At 44.5% G+C, this 23,396-nt stretch overlaps 1 protein-coding gene across 4 annotated transcripts in view; it reads right to left on the bottom strand.

The window, feature by feature from the left end:
- Nucleotides 1-23,396, bottom strand: part of LOC138284937 (uncharacterized) — a 374,377-nt gene that overhangs the window by 251,338 nt on the left and 99,643 nt on the right. For 3 of the 4 annotated variants that reach the window (XM_069224278.1, XM_069224277.1, XM_069224280.1), the window contains exon 2: nucleotides 23,186-23,287. The gene's annotated coding sequence lies outside the window, so the exon portion shown is untranslated. Of the gene's footprint in view, nucleotides 1-23,146; nucleotides 23,288-23,396 lie in introns of all 4 variants that reach the window. The other variant, XM_069224279.1, reaches the window with a different exon arrangement.

Genomic DNA, 23,396 nt, shown 5'->3' with positions numbered 1-23,396 from the left:
CTATGTCACTATACGGTGTGTTAATGACCCTCTGGCAAAACAACAGAAAATAATACATTTCTCTTACACAGCAAAAATATTCTTCCACTTAGTCTCCCAGTGAACATATTCTTATTGATTTATGCTGGGGTGCTTACACAGCAATAAAACACTTCCATAAAAGCTCACTTACTGTTATCGCGATTGGTTGCAGTACTCACAATGCGTTAAGCACTTGCACAGTCCCTTTCATGCATAAGTCAATATTCAATTAGCAGCACAACCAGAATTCTTGGATGGGCTCATCCCTTGCTTAGATCTAAACTACTTTCAACCGTCACGCTTTATAAAAACACAAATATAATTGCTCCCCAACTTGCTCGGATTTTGCCCACACCCTTTGGATTTTGACGGGTCCTTCTGAAGGCCACTTGTGTAGGATATGCACAGACCACCACAGGCCGATTGGTCATAGCTGTTACAGGAGAAAACCTCCTTATTGCTTCCAGATGTTTATTGGTGGGCTTCTCTCGTAGTAGGGGTACTTTTACATTATTTTTTTTCTCAGAAAACTTCGATAACCAACAAAATAGGCCAGCGAACATAATGTGCAATGCTTATTGTGACGGCTGCACAGAATTCAAGCCCACTTCCTCCCTCTCCTTGCCTATTCCCACCCCCCTTACACAGTACTGCAGGGGACTAGACCACTTTTTTCAACAGAAACTTGAATTATTCAACATTATCATCATGATAATCTTTTTAGGAGAAAACCTCTCCCCCAAAGAAATAAATATATAGAATTAAAAGGCAATACATCAATATAAATTTAAACATTCATAAAAAAAAGTAAAAAAAAACATCAATAAAACAGATGTCCATCACGATGGAACAGTTAGCAATTTAGGCTCTCGGAAATTCATTACAAGTCAATTTAATGAAAAGTCTTGAGAGTGCATTTGCCCGTCTTGGCAATACACATAAAAAAATAGCTACAGGAAAAAAAGTGCGAGTGCAACTGCTGTAGGTATTACAAAAGGGCCGGCCTGCATATGCACTTTCCTTGGCGCATGATTTTGATTTTTTTTTTTAAAGTTGTAATAGTTACTTTTTGGAGACGTCACCACGGGGACACACTGGTAAGTTATGCGGATTCTGCCCTCCCCACAACCCCCGCCCCCTTATAAAAGCCACAAGCATGTGTATTATATTTAGGCGAAATCTAGTAAACAGAAAGCAGCGATACCCGATACTGACTCAACAAAAATAAGGTTGAACGCCAGGGTGAGTCAGTACAATGGCATGAGAACCTACAGATTAAACTCTCAATAAAGGGGAATCCTAGCTCCCTCTGACAGGCATGATTTGCAAAACCAGATGTAAGTGCAAGGATTTCTCTGCCCGACGTTCTCCCCAGTAGGGCGGAAAACCTGTCCAATGTATAAACTGTTCTTTCCAAATAAAGTTTATTAGTAGTCACATGCTTGGACCATAAGTTTGTGGAGCTAAAGGTAACCTCCAAATATGTAAAATGATTGGTCTCCATGATTTTGCCCAGGTATAAAAACGTCCTCGACTTTTTCCTACGCTGCCCTATCCTCATAACAAATGTTTTCCCCAATAAATGTTCAACCCTAAACGCCCCATAAACAACACAAATCTGTGTAATAGAGATCGTAATGAATTGCCAATAAGGGCTGTCAATACTACGTTATTCGCGTACAAGATTGGTACAGGACAGGAGCCAATGTACAGCTCATCCAGCGACCTAGACTTCAGAAAAACACCAATTCAGTTTACATAAATGATGAATAGGAAAGGGTCTAAAATGCACCTCATCCGACCATTCCCCACTACTCTAAATTACTCTGTACATTCACCATTGTGACCATAATGAACCGAGGCTACAGTTTCCAAGTAAAACTGATGGATAAAATAGAATATATCAGTGTCCCCCCCAAGATTCAATAACAATTGCCACAACTGTCAGCGACTGACTAAATCAAAAGTGGATGAAAGTTTCATGAAGGACAAGTACAAAGTCTCCTTCTTGACCCGGTATATTTGTTAATTATTAGTGCCGAATTGAGACACTGTTCTGTCGTGGCGATTCCCTTTCTAAATCTGTACGATACAACTTTGTTTCCCAGTCTACCATTCAAGCCAAAAGAATCCTACTTGCGATCTTGAGGCAGGAGTCCAGGAGAGAGGCTGTCCTATAACAGGCTACATCCGCTTTATTACCCTTGTTAAAAATCAGGATGGTTTACGGACTTCTTCCATGAACGATGGGGATCCACTTTTGCATCGGAGAAACAACAAAGGAGGAGCAAAAAAATGGGATATTCGGAGAGTAACTCCTGGTCCTGTGTGTAAGGTTCCCAATAGACAGTAAATCAAAAAAGATTACACACGGTTCCACCTAGTACTACTATTATACCTACCTATATCTCTATGGGGTTTGTGGACATTATCCCACTAACTCCCTGTGTTTTGGTTTTTAATCTTGCCAGAGGCATAAGCACGAGAATTAAAATTATTAGTTGTTACCTCTAGGCATTTTTAATTTTTCTATATACCAATCCTTCACTTCATTGTTTTCGACCGGCTTTTTCGATTCTCAAAAGATCTCCGGCAAAGAGCCCCCCTGCGGGGCCCGTCAGGCATTGCAGCGCCGGCCTGACGAGGAGCTGGCCCTATGATGAAGCATGTCACCGGATGGTGAGTGAGGGCTCTTGCTTCGAAAAGCTTCGGTTCTCAGCTACCGACCGAACTATTTACTTGAAAGAAACCCACAGTACTAGGTGGAACAGTGTGTAATCTTTTTTGATTTACGATCCACTTTTGCGACTGTGTTTAAAACATTAGTGAGCAGCAGAGTCCATAGTTCGATACAAACCGCAAATACATCTAACTTGGACCCCAAGTCTGACCCAGGTACCTTTCCCTTAGGGACCCATAAACTGCGTCAATAAATTCACTGTGTTCAAAGACAATAGCACCTCGTACCAGCCCCTTCGGCCACACCATTGTCAACTGTAACCTCTTCCCTCGAGTCCTCACCTTTAAAAAATATAACAGAAAAATTAGCAACCCACTCAGTAGAACGGATATTGGATTCTATTATGGGGCCTTGATCCTCCCAAAAGAAAGGGTTGTTAATTCTCCAGAATGCGACATTGTCCCCTCGTCTGCTAGCTTCCACTAAACCATCACAAGCCTTATCCCTGAGCTTCTGCATCCTACACTCCAGTGTTTTCTCATAGCTTGATCTACACTCTTTAATTGCCCCTATATCCCTCGGGCCTGACTAAAGAATGTCCATGAGGGCCCTCTCTGCATCCCTACATGTTTTGGCAAACCATCCCGAATTCTACCGGGGTGCATAAGCCCAGCCTTTATACTTAAGGACAGGGAAGCAAAGGACTGAACAATATAATTTTCCAGAGCACTGTCATCTAAACATAGCTCAAACTCTTCTCTGTGCAAAGCCACCAACTCTCTTAAAATATTCTCTTTGTTAATTTTGCCCCATTTCGATGCCACCCAGTTCCGTCTGCTAACTTAACTCCTCTCCCAACAGTGACTTCCCATCTTTCTCAAAACGTGACATCAAAATATACAATCAAAGGATTGCGGTCACTAACATACTGAGAAGGTACAATAAAATCCCTCACAAGAGTATTTATATTATCCCACAGCAATATAAAATCAATGGTGTTTGGTCTATGATGTCCAACAAAAGAGGGCTGGGTCTCCATAAATAAATCAGAAAAATCTGAAGCTAACACAAAGTTATACTTAATTGAAGGATTGTTCATGGCCTCTCCATATGTTGAGTACATTAAATATGAATTGAGCTCATCAGTTTCAACCATCATACCGCAGATCCCCCTTACCATTGAAGTAGAGCACTGTATGTTGAAATCACTTGCCCAGACTATATACAAATCACACAAACATGAGTCAAAAATACTTCAATTTCCTTGTCCAGAAGTGAGATTAGATCCACATTACTAAAAATAGTATTACAGAAATTAACAAATGTTTCCACCCTCCCTTCCACTTGTAACAAACAATCTGGAACTAAGGGGATTTCAAGCATTTAAAAAATACACTACCCTTCATAATATTACCAATAAGAATGATTTTATCAGATTCTATGGTAAGGTAAAAATAGTACTAAACTATCCACATAAAAGGTAGACATCATCTATTATTTCTGCAGATACCCAATAGGGATGTGTTGGATAATGGTACACCTTTGTTGTTCTCGAACTTCTCACCCCTGCAATACTCCAGCTTATGATCCAAAATTCCTATATGACCAGCGCATGCTCTTCAGCTTCATTAGCCCCCTTATGGTTCATTATATCTCTGTCCCTTCCTAATAGCTTTGTGATCACCACTCTCAGGAGAGCTTCTCTCTAAATACTAGGGCAGTCAATCCTGGTCCTCCAAATTATGTAAGGGAAGAAAACAATTCTGATTTAGAAGCCCACTTGAACTATTCAAATTGGCACTGCACCCCTGCACTTGGGGCCAATCTGAACAGGAAGGTGAATTGTTATAAAGGAGGTCTCTAGTTGGTAGTCAGTTTACAACCTGTCGAAGTAGGGGCCCCCACTTTAGTCAGGGTACGTGGATACACAGCTCAGATAACCGCTGCTCACCCCCTTGGTAGCTGGGCACAAGCAGTCATGCTTATCTCAGAGACAATGTGCAACGTATGTGTACAAACCTACACAGTAACACAGAGAAACACCACAAAAGGACTTAACCCCAGTTTTGAAAAATAACCAATATTTACCTAAATCAAACAAGACCAAAATTACAAAAATCCAACTTACATAAGCAAAGATAGGAAATTTTTAATTAAAAAGAGTCTTAATCCATAGAAATCAATGGATGTGTTGTTTTAGGACAAAGTACCTGTTATGCGTTCACCGGCGCTGCATCCATTCTTCTGCCGCTCTGCTCTGACGTGTTGATTTTCACCTTTTGGTTCCCCAATTTCTCCTTTCAAGGGCCCAGAGGCTGGAAGTGGCACCACCTTGCAGGGTAGGGGTCTCAGCAAGAGAGCCCAGCTGCTGGCAGATTAAGTCTTAGATGGCCTTGAAACTTTAGAACAGAGGGCAAGCTCAGTCCAAGCCCTTCGAGAAACTTCACAAGCAGGATTTCAGAAAGCAAAGTCCAGTCCTTTCTCTCTACAGTCACAAACAGTAGCAGCAGGCCAGCACAGCAAAGCAACCGGCAGAGTGGTAGGTCCTCCCAAGGCATCAAGCTCTTCTCCATGGCAGAAGTTCCTCTTGATCCAGAAGTAATCTAAAATTGTGGGGTCAGCAGTCCATAACTTATATTCATTTCTGCCTCTGAAGTAGGCAAACTTCAAAGGAAAGTCTTGGTAGTGCACAAGACCCTGCCTCTTCCTTGCCCTGCTACAGACACACTCTAGGGGGATGAAGTCTGTATTGGGTGAGGGCAGGCACAGCCCTTTCAAGTGCAGGTGACAGCTCCTCCCTCCCACTCTGGCCCAGGAAGACTAATCTGGATATCCACGACACACATTAGCTCCCTTTGTGTCACTGTGTAGAGTGAATTCACAAACAGTCCAACTGTCAGTCTGACCCAGACATGTATTCAGTGGCCAAGCAGAGGCACAGATTTTTTTAACCAAGAAAATGCCCACTTTCTAAAAGTAAAAACAACAAGTGATGGATGGAATGCTGAACATTGTCAAACATTCACCCCCAGTACAGTGATCTGGGCCTAAATCCATCGTTTATTTGCTGCCCATGCCATTCCAGTTTGGACCCAGCCATATGCAAATCAGTCTTGACCCTGTTCCCCATGGGAACAGTTCAGCCCGAACTGCTAGGCCAGGTCTTCCCTCGACTGGAAACAAGCATCCTGGGACCGGTTTCGGGGTTTCACCCCTCATCAGCCAGGCTAGCTTGAATCCAGTGGCATGGGAAGCACGGGACCCACGTCTGGGCATACCCTTCCCACTTAGGGCGACAAAGCAAAAACAACAAGTGATGGACGGAATGCTGAACATTGTCAAACATTCACCCCCAGTACAGTGATCTGGGCCTAAATCCATCGTTTTTTTGCTGCCCATGCCATTCCAGTTTGGACCCAGCCATATGCAAATCAGTCTTGACCCTGTTCCCCATGGGAACAGTCCAGCCCGAACTGCTAGGCCAGGTCTTCCATGGACTGGAAACAAGCATCCTGGGACCGGTTTCGGGGTTTCACCCCTCATCAGCCAGGCTAGCTTGAATCCAGTGGCATGGGAAGCACGGGACCCACGTCTGGGCATACCCTTCCCACTTAGGGCGACAAAGCAAAAACAACAAGTGATGGACGGAATGCTGAACATTGTCAAACATTCACCCCCAGTACAGTGATCTGGGCCTAAATCCATCGTTTTTTTGCTGCCCATGCCATTCCAGTTTGGACCCAGCCATATGCAAATCAGTCTTGACCCTGTTCCCCATGGGAACAGTCCAGCCCGAACTGCTAGGCCAGGTCTTCCATGGACTGGAAACAAGCATCCTGGGACCGGTTTCGGGGTTTCACCCCTCATCAGCCAGGCTAGCTTGAATCCAGTGGCATGGGAAGCACGGGACCCACGTCTGGGCATACCCTTCCCACTAAGGGCGACAAAGCAAAAACAACAAGTGATGGACGGAATGCTGAACATTGTCAAACATTCACCCCCAGTACAGTGATCTGGGCCTAAATCCATCTAAAAGTTGTTTTTGCTTTGTCGCCCTAAGTGGGAAGGGTATGCCCAGACGTGGGTCCCGTGCTTCCCATGCCACTGGATTCAAGCTAGCCTGGCTGATGAGGGGTGAAACCCCAAAACTGGTCCCAGGATGTTTGTTTCCGGTCCAGTGAGGACCTGGCTTGGCAGTTCGGTCTGGACTGTTCCCATGAGGAACAGGGTCAAGACTGATTTGCATATGGCTGGGTCCAAACTGGGGTGGCATGGTGAGCAAAAGAACGATGGATTAAACCCAGATCTATGACTGGGGGTGAGTGTTTGACAATGTTCACCATTCCGTCCATCACTTGTTGTTTTTGCACTTTCTAAAAGTGACATTTTGAAACAATCTAAAAAACAACTTTACCAAAAGATGTATTTTTAAATTGTTAGTTCAGAGACCCCAAAGTCAATTTCTCTATCTGCTCCCAATGGGAAACTGCACTTAAAAGATATTTAAAGGCAATCCCCATGTTAACATATGGGAGAGATAGGCCTTTCAACAGTGAAAAACGAATTTGGCAGTATTTCATTATCAGGACATGTAAAACAAAACTGTAAGTGTCCTACCTTTTAAATTTCACTGCACCCGGCCCATGGGGCTACCTAAGGCCTACCTTGGGGGTGACTTGCATGTAGTAAAAGGGAAGATTTGGGCCTGTCAAGGGGGTACACTTGCTAGGTCGAATTGGCAGTGCAAAACTGCACACAGACTCTGCAGTGGCAGGTCTGGGACATGTTTACAGGGCTACTCATGCAGGTGGCACAATCAGTGCTGCAGGTTCACTAGTAGCATTTGATTTACAGGCCCTGGGCACACATGGTGCACTTTACTAGGGACTTACCAGTAAATCAAATGTACCAATAATGGAAAACCAATTATCAATATCTTTTAGACAGAGAGCATTTGCACTTTAGCACTGGTTAAGTGCCCAGAGTATCAAAACCAGCAAAAAACAAATTACAGTAGAAGATCCAAAAACAGGATGGCAGAAGCAAAAAAGTAAAAGAAAACCACTCAAAGAGCTGCCAGGTCAAACAAGATCACTAGATCCAGGACTGATTACTATTTAGAAAAGTTGGTCTATATAAATATACTGGAGGAACCACAGAAATCCTCCTAACCTTACACTGATAATTTGCTAAAATTGAAAGGGCCTTCGCAGCCTAAAAAGGTACATTTTAGGCCCTGGACCAATCCATGAGGTCCTCCTTTCCATAGTAATACCCTTTGTAACATAATGAAATCTACCAGTTCTCTGAGCAATCCACTGTTTTTACCTTATTTCTTAGTTCCTCCCACAGTTCAACCTGACCATAAGCCTGGTTGGGGAGGGGGGGGGGGGGGTGACTCCTTTTAAGACAATCAGGTATAGCGTACATTCAGGTGGTAACTACAAAAATGTATCCTCCCTACCTACCTTCCCTGATGCCCTTGGTGCTGATAGTAAACCATGTCCCAGCACAGGCCGCTGGCTTGTAACCTCCACTACCGTGTCAGCAGGCATGCACCCTCCAAAATCATTAGGGCTACCCACCACAGAACCCCTTCTCCCCTCTGCCCCTTGCAGATAGCCACAGATGACAACTGCTTCATAGCTGCCTCAAAGGATTCAAGTCTGATTAAAATAGGTTTAACTGTGATCTTTAACATGCCCTCTATGGAGCTCAAAACATCACACAGGTTACTCTGCGACCTCCTCTGTCAAGATTGTTTATGAATTCTTGTCTTCCAGTAAGATCCACGTTTTGGGAAACAATGGTGGCTTTTGTGGTTGGTTTCTGCCTACAATGTGACCCTTTTGTTTTCTTGAAAGGAGGCAGCTTGCTAATGTCTAAAACTGATGCATGTTCAATTTTCAGAGAGTCCTCAATAACAAAGGAGCCATTACTGGCCTGCTGAACCACACCGATATTTAAAGATTGTGCATCTCTTACTTCTTCCCTCGGCCGGTCAAGTGAGTAATCACTCTTTTCTTGCCCTCACCTCCTGGAGCTTAGATACAAGTCATTTCTCTACATCGTTTAATCATTTAGTATGCCCATGGCATTAGAGAGAAAAGAAGCAATACTGAGAACGCCCAGATTTATCTTCTCAGGGCAGAGGCTTCTGACTTTCCTTTTCACCGTGTTACTTCCAACAACTCAAAGTCTCACAGGGCACAATTAAATAGAGGGATCCCAGCCCAGGCTCGGGCAGACAGTCCTCGCCAGGGGCGAGTGTCCGGATGCGTCCTGCACGTGTCCCGCACCAGGGGTAGTGCAGCAGTGCTTCATGCGCCCGACAGGCGTGAAGCAAAGAACCCCTCCTCCTGGACCACACTAAGGGTTATGGGCATTGCAGCCCTGCCCCTAGGTATCCTCTAGTCCAGGGTTCTCCAAAGTCGGTTCTGGAGGTCCGGATCCATGCCAGATTGTTTGCATACCCACATTTAGATAAATGTAGTTATCTTAAAAATCGGGCATGGATCCGGCCCTCCAAGTCCCAAGCCGCCAGCAGAATAGCAGTAGTGGGCATCGCAGGGGGCGGGGTCAGGCATGTGTCAGTGATATGAGAGGCCGGTTATGGCACAGTGGCAAACGGCTCGCCCCGATACCGATCTCCGAGGAAGCCTACATCCCGAATGTTTCTTCACGCGGGGAGGATGCCTTTGTATGATCCCGTGGTCTCCGTATTTGCCTCTACACATGGATCAACACTTCGGGTATCATGTTCCTTGACAGTCCTTTTCGCTACATTCCCAAAGTGTTTATACAGGCCCTTGCAGCCAGTGCTTGAAATGGAAAAAATAAAGTGCAGGTACTCTGTGCCAGAGTACCTGCTTGTTTCTGAGAAGTGCCGGTACTCTCCAATTAAAAGTATTACGTTTTTCTTGAGATTTGCCGGTACTCTCCCGCTCAAAATAAAAAAGTGCCGGTACTCAGTACCGGACAGTACCGGCCCATTTAAAGCACTGCTTGTAGCTGTATTTAAGAGAGTTCTGATAATGATCCCGTCATTCTTAACGGCATCAAAACGTCCATTTCACCCGTGAACCCACGAGACTTACCTATATTGTTTATAAATTGAATACAGGCCGTGCTATACTTAGCTTTTAGCTACGCACATTTGATTATTATTGTCACATGTGTTTCACACACACTCACTGCGCCAGAGTATATATATATATATTTTTTAATGAGGAATATTTGTTGTTTTAATAAACGGCCACTTGGTTGGCAGCATTGTTTATATCTGTGTGCTCAGTGGCCACTGTGTGTTCTTGTCAACTTTTGGCATCTACCATAAACGTGCTCAGTTCTCTCTGCTCTCTTCATGACCCGACTCTAAGTCACTGCAGTTATACGGCCTGACCACCACAATGAAGTGGACTTCAGCTGTAAGCAGCGGTCGTTGTGCGTTGCAAAAAAAGTACGAACTGTGAGCGTGAGGGCCACGAGGCAGGGTCAGTGAGCATGGTGGAGGGCTCAAAGGCGTGACTACAAAGAACAAAATATTCTTTAACTATTTTGTTGGCATTTCACCTTCAGGTAACTGCATATAAAATATACACATCTTAAATGAAAAAGGAAAAGTAAGTTAAACTAAATCAGTAAATACTCGTTGGTGTGAGGGGTGGGGGAATAGTGGCGTGTTTTTTTAGCGCTACCAGTCCAAGTCTGTGACAAAAAGTACAGTGAATATGTAAGTCATTATTTTAAACTTGCAGTACACACAGTATAAGCCAGGCAGACACAAAATGCACAAAAAGATTTAGGTTTAAGATAAAAAAAAATGCTTCCATAATAACGATTTAAGTAATACGCAGGCTGTACATAGTGCAATTGTATACCAACTCATTAAAACATGTTCCACAGCCCAGCGGCTCTCACCCTTACAATGACTCCCAAAAAGAGTACATCTGTCATCTCAAGCTTCAAGGAATTCCACCAAATAAAGCCAACACCACTTCCAAGCATTCTTTATATTTGTAGAGTAACCAATTGCACTCATTTACATTTTTTCAGGGAACAGAAACCCTGGCAAGAAGGCTGGTTTCTTCTTTAGCTCCTTGTCTCTCCCTTGGCTCCATGTCACAGGAGACCTCCCCATTTTCCCTTTCAACCACGCAGCTCAACTGTGGGAATTAACCTACCTGGGGACAGTTGTACTTTAACATAAAGTAGGGGAACTAATTTGAATACATTCAAAAAAAATATGGGCAAGTCGTGCCCCACGGACACCGCCCACTTCAGCCTCTGGCTGTACAAATTGTAGTGGCAATCACGACAATTTCTTTAAAGAGCACATGTAATTCAGCAGTATTTGCTCATTCTAAGCACTATAAATAACAGCTTTCTCTAGGAGGATACACAATTTTGCGACCGCCGATCAGTGAAATATGGATGCCATTCAGATATATACTCAGGGCCTCCACTTTTGAAGAGTTTACTAAAGGCTCTACTTCGCTCTAGGTAAAATGAATAGTGTAGACGTCCATTTTAATGTCTGACCTCAGACGATCTGTTGCAAAGGTACGGCATGAGCGATCATGAATATTCTTCTGGTGCCCTTATAGGTAATTAGTAAACGCATTTTGTAAAGTGTCAGAGTCCACAATTACGACGCTCCTGCTCAGACCTCCTGCCAACTACACTATTGGCCGCTTTTCTTCGGTCCTGCTCTCAAAGGGGTTATAAAACGACTGTTACTCTAATCCAAAAATAGGGAAGAGGTTGGCTGGCCGAGGATTTTCACGTGCAGGTAACAACTTAAAATCCGGTTTCACACACTTGTCTTCTGCTGGCCACCCAGAGCCCACAAGCCTTCACATGCTTCATAAAGCAGCAAAAGTTTGAAACAGTAAAGAAAATAAAGGGATCTCGTACTTTACATTCTGGAGAACTATTCTGCAAAGCGAGCTTTAGGATTTGCATCAAAATTAACACAGTAGTCATTTGTAAGGAAGCTAAAGTGGGTGATGGTGTGGGAGGTGGGATGAAGCCATGTTAAAGGCAGAGAGGGTTGGGCCTACAAAGCATGTATACAGGTACACATTTGATTTCATTGTATAGTTCACTTCATGTATCTGATATTGAAGTATTAAACAAAAAAAAAAAAAATGATTTAATTATTTTTGTTTAGTTACACACGGCATTGCCTTTGTATTATCACACTGTTGGCCCACTGAACATTATAAGGCCCAATTAACCATTTAGCAATAAATCAATTATCAGAATTGCCAAAACCACCACCATAAAGGAGTGCTTATTAATACTAAGTGCAAGCAAGGAATGCCACCGAATTTAAAAAAAAGAGGTATAATCTTTTTTGCAAAATATGTTTCATAATACAACCGTATTGAACATGGCACTATTAACACCAGCCTACCGATTTGATTACAAAATGAGGACCCTCATGTTAGTTGTGTTTAAATTCCCATGTTTTAAAACGTTACAATCCTTAAGCAAGAGTTCCAGGAGTTATTTTGTTAGTACCAATCACTCCCAATGGTGTGTGTCAGTGTGTTACGAATCTCCTATACATTAGGGGGTCTTCTGATGACCTAGGTCCAGATAGGAGACTTTTGTCAAAGGGTAACAAGGGGTCCTTTTATCTTCAGAGGATTGCCCATTGCCAGTTTCTATTTTATATTGCCATTTCTTGAGAATGCTGCACATCTTCTCTGGCGGTAATGAATACCACATCTGGTGACAAGATAAGGGTCTGTCTTATCTTTACTTTAAAGTTCCTGACCAGTGCGGTGAAGCCTTGGAATTTGGCATGACATTGAATAAAGCTGCCAGGTGGAGCCCCTCGATTCAAATGTCAGCAAGTCTAGCATTAGCTTCAAATCTAAAGGCTGACTACCATTTTCTCTCCAACTTCAATTGTCTTTACGAGTCCTTACGGTAGTTCAGCCATGGATTATCTGAGTCACGGACCTTTTCAGTTATGTTTTTCCATATCAACAACTTCAGGGTTACTGAAAGAAAAAGGTTACCTACCTTCAGAGACTATATTTCTGGTGGATACTAAACCTTCCTACACATACCTCAGCTTAAAAATATCCTCCTGGAGCCAGACTAGATCTGGAACCTCTTTCCCCAGCAATATATGTTTCTATTTTTGTCATGTTGCACCATGTGGCTTTAGCCGTTGCTTCACCAGGCCTAGATTTGAACCTTAGGCCATATAAGGCACAAACCAGCACACTAGCGTCAGTTCCCGATTCCTTTTCCGCACTTCATAGTGGCACGTGGAGAGAAATTGAGAGAACAACAGCACCAATACAGAATACAGCAGGTCTACAACCCTTGAGATCTTATTAAACATAGCACTAACTCTCCACGGAAGGAGGGATGGCTGTTAGAAAGTGGGTCTCTAGTTGGCAGAGGTATGCACCCTGTCCAAGTACGGACCACAATCCTAGTCAAGGCAAGTCAATTACCCAACATAAATTAGCCTGTGTTCACCCTCTACTAACTTGGTGCAGAGCAGGCAGACATAACTTAGAAGGCAATGTTTAAAGTATTTGTGCAACACACACATAATGCTCACAAGAGGTACATCACAAAAATACTCCACACAGATGTAGAAAAATAAAGCTTGTTTATCTTTTTTATTCAAGATCAGAACAATATAGATCCAATTCGTAAAATGTTAAATATTTGCTTTGCAGGATCAAATAAAACAAGGTTGATAATTGAGGATGAGATAGAAGAGGTGGTGCCAGAACCCTCTGCATGAGTGCACATTGATGCCACAGACTGTAGTAATGTCCGGACTGCGCTCCTCTCAGGGAGTGGTTGAGTGGTTCCCGGGGACGGTGATAGGGAAAGCAGTTGGAGATCGTGGGAAAAAATGTGAGGTGGCCTGGTTTAGCAAGGCCACTTCCAGGTGCTTGATCCAAGGAGGCAGCAAAGGCTACCAGGGTAGCTCCTGGTAATTGAAAATGCAAGCGGCAAGATTTGGCAAAGCCTCACAGGGTTATTGAAGCAGCGAGCTGCTAAGTTTAGCAGGGCCGCTCTGGGTGATCGAAGATGCAAGCGACAAAGTTTGGCAAAGCCGCTCGAGGTGACTGAAGCAACGAGCGGTAAAGTTTAGCAGGGCTGCTTCAGGTAATTAAAGAAGCAAGTGGCAAAGTGTGGCAAAGCCACTTGGGGTGATTAAAGCATTGAGAGGTGAAGTTTAGACGAAGTTTAGAAGGGACACTCCAGGTGACCACAGATGCAAGTGGCAAAGTTTAGCACAGCCATTCAGGGTGAAAGTCAGCGAGTGGCAAAGTTTAGCAGGACTGCTCCAGGCCTGCAAGTGGCAAAGGAAAGCAAAAACGGTTCAGTCACTCTGGGTTTGGTGAACAGGTCTTGGGATACCGGGGAGAGATCAGCAGGTGGCAGGGTGGGACAGCAAAGCAGGGCAGCAGTTCAAATCTGGCACACAGCAGTCTTTACTTCAGCAGTGTTTCCTCGAGTCCAGGGGTGTACTGATTTGAGTAGGCCATGGACCCATTAATTATACTAGAAAGTGCCTTTGATGTGGGGGATGACTACAAAGAGTTCTTATGAAGTGAACAGGTCCTTTTTTAGGTTAGCCTTGACTTCAGACTATCAGTGAGAGGTAATCAGCCCCTCTGTGTGGACTCTGGTCACTACCCTTTGAGGTGTAAATGTGAGCCCTTCTCAACCTCCTCCCCAGGAAGGCCCATCAGCATGAAGATGTAGCTGAATATCTCGTGTTGTCTAAAGAGAATGCACAAGTTTAGCTGTCACCTATCCCAAGGCAGGCATGTATTGGAGATAGGCTGTAGGTACACAGGGCAGTGAGTGCAAAGAAACAAACACTTTCTAAAAGTGGCTTTCCTAAAATAGAAATAATAATTCCGACTTTACTAGTAAAGAGGATTTATTACTACCATTCCAATGTCACTAAACCTGATGCAGCTACTCCTCTCAAATCAGGAATTACAGCTTAAAAGTATTATGAGGAATTCCCAATGCTTGCCTACGAGAGGGCAGGCCACACAATAATGAAAAACAACTTTAGGAGTTTTTCATTGCCAGGACATGAAAACTAAAAAAGTATTTGTTCTGCTGTTTACTTGCCCCAGGGGCTCCCTAGGGCCTACATTAGGGGTGGCTTATATGTAAAACAATGTGTGTTTAAGGCTTGGCAAGAGGTTTTAAATGCCAAGTCCGAGTGGCAGAGAGACTGCACACACTGGCTCTGCAGTGGCATGCCTGAGCCATGTTTACAGAGTTACTCAAGTGGGTGGCACACTCAGTGCTGCAGGCACCCTCATTTAATTTACAGGGCCTGGGTATATGGTATACCTCTTTACAAGGGACCTACAGGTAAATTAAATAGGCCACTTGTGGTTACACAAATGTTACCATGTTTTAGGAAAGAAACACATGCACTTTCGCACTGATCAGAAGTGGTAAAGTGCTCAGAGTTTTAAGTCCAACAAGAAGATGGTCAGAAAAATAGGAGGAGAATGGCAAAAAGTCTGGTGTAAAACCACCCTAAGGATGCCAGGTCTAACAACGGCGGTCAGGATCCAGCAGGAAAATACAGTATCCACCAGAAACATTGTTAACAAAGGTAAGTAATTTTTTCTTCTGATAGCTATTTCTACGTGCAGAATCCTCACCTCATGAATGAGTCCCTTACAAATATTCCCAGGGATGCAGGATTAAGTACTTTCAATTACCCAAGGAAGCCATGCAAAAAAGGCAGGTCGAGTACCCATCATTGAAAGCCTCCGCTGTGAAGCAGTAATTCTTATCAAAAGGGTGCAATTGGCTACTTGGCAAATATTAGCCAATGGTATGCCTGGATGAGGGGAGTCAAGTGAGAACAAACGACTGCAAACAGCCTTTGTAGGTCAGTGCATGGAAGATCTTAATACAAAGGGATATTGGTCCCAATATCACATGCCAGTATGAGGGGCATGGCTAGCTGCCCAACATAGCGGACGCAAAGCAGTGCGACTCCCGGGCCCAGACCCCTGTAATCCTCCTCAATCCTACTCCCAAAGGACGCCACCACCTGGTCAAGGGCCGAACAGGGCACAAATACCTGCAAGGACTCCCGCTGACGGCTGTGCCACTGCTTGCGGCAGACTAGTGCAACATTGGATAGCAGCCCAATAAGTAGCCACTTGGCCACAGGCCACTGTGGAGCGTTGCCAAGGCCTGAGCGGCATGCCATCCTGCTGCAGGTCCACCTGGCCCTGATGGGCAAAAGGTCACGACCGGAGGGGTTGGCTATGGCGGAGTCAGGACTCTTGCCTCCCGGAGGTACAGGAGGCTGAGCGAGGAGAAGACCTGACTGCTGCCAGGCTTGAGTATTCTGAGGTGTGTGGGAGCAGGCAGGCCTACTTGAGCACGTAGGCTATAGGCCAGCTGAATGCCTCCTCCGGAGCATTTGTTGCAACTGTCTTGCTGGGGAGGCGCCGCTGCTGTGAGGGACCTGAAGGGGCTAGGCAGGCCGCTACTGAGGAGGAACCAACGGAGTGATTGAGGGGTCTGATGAAACATGTTACGATGGGGTGCTGCCAGACTGTCAATCTCCAGTCAAGTTGTGAAAAAGGTGCCAACTGGGGGGGGGGGTAATGGTCCAACCCAACCAGTCCCCCCCGCCCAAGACCTATAAAGGCCACGGGAAGCACACTGTGGGACTGACTTTGGCGGGCAGCATGGACATGTGGCACATCCCACTGGCACTTTAACAAGATCCTCCAGACTGTGCTAAGAACAGTTTTTCAGGTGCACTCCTGGCGGGCCACCAAACAGCAGAATCAGCACTGGCTGCACAGCATATTAGGACCCAGAATCCCTGCAACCAACTGTAGAGTGGCGCTGTTGTATACTGGCTGTGATCATATAGGGAGGGCCTAGATATCTGCTGTGAATAGTATGTACACTTGTGCTGTGGCAGTCAGGCACATCACAGTGTGAGTGCAACACCCGCCCTTGGACACTCAGTCTCATCATGACAACAGGGTGACAACCCTTGTAGCTACTACAATGGGGAGGACCAAACTTAAAAATGAAGGTATGGGCTCCCGTGCTCGCTCCTGTTCTTCTCCTTCAGAGCGCTCTTTTTCTCACACCCTGGAGACCTCTGTTGTTCCTACGGACCAAGCACCCCCCTGGATAAACACAATCTTATTCTTCAGGAGATCAGGGACCCATGCCTAGCCATTGAGCAGAGATTGGGAAGCATTACCACTGACATTAATTTGCTCAAAATGATCCTAGGAAACTTGAAAGTCTATTGCCTCCCTGCTGCCTGACAATACGGACCATGCTGCCAAATCACTAAGCTAGCACATCAAGTTGAGCTTCAGGAGCGTGCAGAACATGCAGAAGGACAAGCCCATAGAAATAACATTCAAATAATTGGCATGCCAGAGGTAACAGAAGGCCTCCATGCAATGCAATACATGGAAAACTGTCTCAAAACAGCGGTGGCCATGAGGGACTGTCAAAACCTCTTCGTGGATGAGCAGGCCCACCGTGTGCCTACAAAAAAGCCAATTCCGGGGACACCACAAAGACCCATAGTGGCCAAAATACTGAACATTAAAGACCGTAATGTGCTTTTAAAAGTTGCCCGCGAAAAAGCACAGATACTACTGGACAACACAAAGATCTCACTCTTCCCTGATTATACTGTGGCTGTACAATGCAGTCGCTCTTCCTTTCAAGAAGTAAAGCCTAACTTACGTTCAGCAGGGCTCTCCTATGCTCTTTTATTTCCAGCCAAACGTAAAGTATTGCACAGTGGACAAGCCCACTTTTTTTACTCTATGGACATAGCGCGTTAATGGCTGGAACAGAATTTCCCATCAACTTGTGGAGCAGATCCCAAGAGGCTCACACCTCCTAAACCTCAGACAGCAGTGTAGTCGACTGCGGGGTGTCTCTGCCCATGAAACTCTAGCAGGAATATTCATTTTATTCCTACCTACATACGTTCTATCCCGGCCTTGATAGTTTTCTCTGCTCCTCTCATATACAGCCCAGCATTACATATGCAACATACCTTGTAAAAACATTTTCAGACCATAAACCCTTGGAGATCACAATAGTTTGGGGATGTGTACCAACATCACAACACTATAAAGGGGTGAGAGGAATTAAATGTCCAACCTCCCTCAATCACTAAGTCATCACACAAAAAGGACAAGAAATATGATGAAACTAAAAAAAAATCCAACATTATGAGAAAAAACAGCCCTCACCCACAATTTGTGACATGCTTCATCATAGGGCCCTGCTAACACACTCCAAATAATAAATCCATTTTGGAGTGGAGCAGTAAGGGTAGGGGACATATAAGCCCACAAGACAAGACCAACAATTATGGCACAGGGATCACAGACTGACAACGGAAAAAATATCTAAAACTGACTCAGGCTAATCACTTCACTAAATTATTCTGGTGTAGCCCCAAGTTTACTAAAGAAGCCCTACCTGTCCTCTGATCAGGAGGCTAATTAAATCACGATGCATCGCGGAACGGGGCGGAGGCAGACTGGCGGCAGCACTGGGCCCTTGAAGAATGTGTGACTACAGGGTGGTGCTCCCACCCAGTATCGATGAAGAGAGGTATTGATGAAACTCTAATATCGAGTGTGCTGACGGACTAATGAGCAACTAACAGCACGATTTAATTAGCCTCCTGATCAGAGGACAGGTAGGGCTTTCTTTAGTATATGGGGACAGGACAAAAGTCCTGATGAAGGCCGCATGACCCTTAAGGGCAGTTAAAGTAGGCCAAAACATGTTGACCCTTTTCAGATTTTGGAGTGTACAGGTGACTCGCTCCTAAAACACCACCAACAATATTTTAATCCTGTCCAGGCTACACCAGAATAAATTAGTGAAGTGATTAGCCTGAGTCAGTTTTAGATATTTTTTCCATTGTTCATCTGTGATCCCTGTGCCATAATTGTTGGTCTTGTCTTTTGTGCTTATATGTTCCCTTACCCTTACTGCTCCACTCCAAAATGGATTTATTATTTGGAGTGTGTTAGAGGGCCCTATGATGAAGCATGCCACAAATTGTGGGTGAGGGTCGTTTTTTCTCATAATGTTGGATTTATTTTTTAGTTTGATCATATTTCTTGTCCTTTTTGTGTGATGACTGATGTGTACCAACACCCATACCCACTTGGAGAATTGGGCAGTCAATCCTAGAGGATGCAGCTTCCCGAGAATCTTTTGCAAACACTATAGACAATTATTTTGCCGAAAACGCTGGGATGGCCTCTTTAACCCTAATGAAGTGGGAGGCGTTTAAGGTGGTGATACGGGGCACATCAATGAATACACTGGTGTGGGTACAACAAGAAACACTAAGAGAATTATAATGAACAGAACACAACATGACCCAGTTGGAACAAGCAGAGGCGACATGTGACATATAGTCTACTCTACACTGCAAGCGGTAAGAAAAACACATGCAGAATGCTTGGAAAGACTCAGAATAATGGAATACAAAACAAATCTACAAAAAATTCACACAGTAGTGGAAAATTCAAACTCCTTACTGGCCTGGATTATTCAACCTCCACAAACTCCATAAGCTCCCTAACAGTGCACTGTGTCCACACAGCTAAATATGAATACAGCCGTTAGACATTTTTACACGGAGCTTTACACTGCCCCCATGCTGCCGTCTGCAGATGCAGTGACCTCCTAACATGACCGAATACAATTGTCGAGAGTGATGGAAGAGGGCACGAGGCCTTAGGGACCTTTATTACAACAGGCAAAATCAGAAGGGCCATCAAAGAAATGGCCCGGAATAATACACCAAGCTTGTATGGCCTCCCCATCGAGTTTTATTCCACGTATGAAGGCAAGCTGGTCCCCCCACCTGGAAAAATAATACACAATGTCAGTGCAGGCGGGTAACTGTACCCCCACTACATGGCAGGCTATAGTCACGTCCCTGATTAAACCTGGCAAACCACCTTTGGAGTTATCCTCATATAGACCTTTATCTATACTAAACAGAGAATATAAAAAACTAAGGAAAATCTTGGCCCGTCGGTTGCTTCCACTCCTTCCAAAGTGTAATACATCACTGAATATACGCTGTTTATTCTACATCATGGACACAACCCAAGCACATTATCTCTATGCAGGTTGCTTGCCCCTAGATATCCATCACACATTTGATACGCTAAGTTGGGAATTTATGCTCTAAGTGTTGGCCTGCTATGGTATACTGGCAAACTGTATTACTGTATATACTTCTATATTCTGAGCCAACGGTGAGCGTGAAGATGGGGTTCCACATTTCTGCATCCTATAAAATCTCTTGGGGAACCCGCCAAGATTGTCACCTATCTCCCCTGTTGTTTGTGTTGGCGATAGAGCCCTTAGCACAAATGCTGTGGCAGGGGTCGGCGTTGTAGGGCATTCCTACACATGGGGTGACACATGCCGTGACCCTCTACGCAGAGAATATGATTCTGTACTTGAAAGATCTGACTAGGGATCTTACAGGAATAGCTAGTGCACTGTCAGAATCTGGACAACTATCGGATCTGAAGATCAATACTAACAAATCCTGTGCATTTTCTTTTGTGGGCACTCCTGTGCAGCCACCACTGGAATTTGGGCCTACATCAATCCTAATAGCACCACACACCTTCCGCTACCTGGGGGTCCACATATATCGTGAGGCACCAAATATATTAGAAGTTAACCTCATGCAAATGGTCAACTCTCACAAACCTCAAATCAGTTTTTGGACCAGGCTACCGCTTTCATTAGCGGCCGCTTAGCATTGGCGAAGATGGTTCTGCTCCCAAGGTTGCTATATCACTTGACAAATTTTCCAATTGTGGTCCCGGCTTGGGTGTTTAAAGTGTTGACCACATTGTTGACTGAACAAGAGTGAGGGGGAGGCTGCCGCAGGGTGAGTTTGGCAAAGCTCCAGTTACCAGTGGTGGTGGGGGCATTGGTGACCCAGACTTTAAAGCATACTGCAATGCGGGACAACTGCAATGATTGGCATACTGGCTTGCTGGCCATAATATATGTGAAATAGGATACACAACAGCCCAGATTAACAGTGGTCATCTACATAGACTGCAAAGCCACGGAGCATCAGCCCTTGTACCCCTTTCGTACTGCTACAGTTGGCATTGACATACTGGCAGATGGCCTTACGCTATACATACACGCCTGTCCCATAAGCTCCAACTATACCACTGCGGGGACTTCCTGTCGCCCTGGGCACACTATCAGTGCAATGTTTGAGTGTGTGGGAACTGTCTGAGACAATGACGGTTTATGAACTGTTGCCAGATGGGACATTAATGTCACTCTCTGGCAGCTCATGTGTATGTATGAAATCAAACACCTTATTTTTAATTCATGCTTGCCTCCTACATTATATTCGACAATACTGGGCACATGACGCAAGGGAACACACCACATATGAATTCCTCCAGGAACTATTCACGATGGGAGATGGCAGGCATTGAGTCCGTTGGCTGTACCACGAACACACTTGAGGACCCACCTGGAAACTCTACGCACTAAATGAGAGACAGACTTATACTGCAATTTCACTATTAAAGAATGGGGAGTCCTACTGGGATCACTCAAAAAAGTGTCTTGCAACTCCAGATTCAAATTAATTCAATTCTCCCTACTCCACAGAGCGGACTTCACCCTGCATAGAATAAACACAATTTTTCCTGGTGCTGCAGTGGAATGTCCCCGCTGTCACTCGGCAGATGCAAATTTATTACATATGCTGTGGCTTTGTTCAGCACTGTCCACGTACTGGGAGAAGACTGCACGTTCCCCGCCAACTTAACTGGATACTCTTACTGGTGGACACCAAACTCCTGTATACTGGGCCTTTGTTTTTTCCTGACCCAAAAAAGCCAAAGTGTCAACACACTTCACGGACCTGGCTTTACGGCTGGCCAAACGTTTAATAACGAAGCATTGGAAATCCCGATACCGCCACAAGTGACAAACTGGTATGAGAAAGTTGCTAGGTGGGGGCTGGCAGAGAGTGGAGCTTTGCACAGTGAAAAGTATAGAGGTCTGAGCAAGACACCCATCTCCAAAGAATAGGCTATGTTACTGGAAAAATGTAAAGGTTAGACAAGCGAAAGTGGGGAAGAACAAAACAAATAAATAATTACTTGGGCCATGACACTTCTACTTCTGAGGCACTACGTCCTCTTATAGCGCAGGGCGATACCACCCTGCCCATAACAGTGCGGTGGCCTGACAGGATATGTCTAAACCTGTACCACCTACATTCCTCGGTTACATATTCGTGCATACACTTTGTTGACTGTGGCTGCTATAAATAGACATTCTTAGAAACTGTTAATAGGCGAGCACTGATTGTGAACTCTTTCAATTGGTGACTCAAAGTTGTTGTTCTGATGTTGGGAGGGAGGTGGGCGGGACAAGACGAATAGCCATTTATTGCAAAGCATCGTAGGTTATAAATGCCTATACTTTCATATCGTGATTACACTGTAAAATGTTGATCTTTGAATTGCAGACGCTGTGATCTGATGGCTACTGTGTTACTGAAATGACTCACTATGCACAATTTTCTCATCAATAATTTCACTGCAAATATTGCAGTGGTATTATCAATGATGTGATAAAAGATGGAATGAGTGAGGTAATATATGAGGTAATTAGCAGTGCATGGCGAGGGCACGAATTACAGTTACCTTAGGGCATGAGTTACAGCTACTTGAGATAACTGTAATAGGTGAATTTTTGCATTTTTTTGAGTTTAAAATGTTACTTTGTTGCTGAAATTCAATCTAACTCCAAAATTACTTTAACCTTTGTTTTTTTCAGTGATTATCAATGGGTTTTGTAACATAATGTAGTATTTTATTATGATACATAAATCTAACCCCCGGCCAACCCCACCAAAGGCGCCCACCCCACATTGCACACGGCCTTCACAGCCAGGGCCTGGCATTAACGTTTGGGGGAGGGAGGTATGTGGCCCCAGGTTGATTTTGTCACCAGGTGTTATGACTGCAGCCATTGCCACAGCAGCTTCCTACAATGCGCATCTTACTGCATACTCATATATTAGGAAGTGCTTAAAGCAAGGTAAATGCGCCCACTCCCTGGGGTTTTTAGGATTACTTACTGCATTAAGTTTACTAGGTGTTTAACACTGGATATTGTCTGTTGTAAACACACTTGTACTTTTGATTTAATCATCCCTGGAGGCAGTGGTAGGACTAACAAGGCTCGAATGTGTAGAAACTGAATATTCAAAGAGGCAGCAAGCTGGCTTACACATGGCTCGACCTGCTGCCTGAGAGCGTGTTTCAACGGCTGCATGTGTTTCAGCGGCCATTTTGGAAGACCAGCTATTTAAATCGCTCTCACATATAAGGCAACAGTTGGCCTTGTCAGTGCTCCAGTCACCTGCTCCAGCAGTGAGTCCTCTTCAAAGGCTCCGCTCCCTCTCTGATCCCATGCCTCCAGTCTCCAGATGCCCACACGACATCTCCAATCACCATCTGGTACCTAGGGAGAAAGAGAGAACAAAAGACACGTTATAAAAGGGCTGATGCAAACGAGCTGTGCAGCAAGCCACACCTGATATCGCTAGTGCTAAAAAAGACTGGGTATAAAC

The sequence above is a fragment of the Pleurodeles waltl genome, chromosome 3_1 (assembly GCF_031143425.1).
Source record: "Pleurodeles waltl isolate 20211129_DDA chromosome 3_1, aPleWal1.hap1.20221129, whole genome shotgun sequence".
NCBI classification, from domain to species: domain Eukaryota; kingdom Metazoa; phylum Chordata; class Amphibia; order Caudata; family Salamandridae; genus Pleurodeles; species Pleurodeles waltl.
Note: the sequence above shows the minus strand (reverse complement) of the source record. Positions and strands in the feature narration are given on the sequence as shown.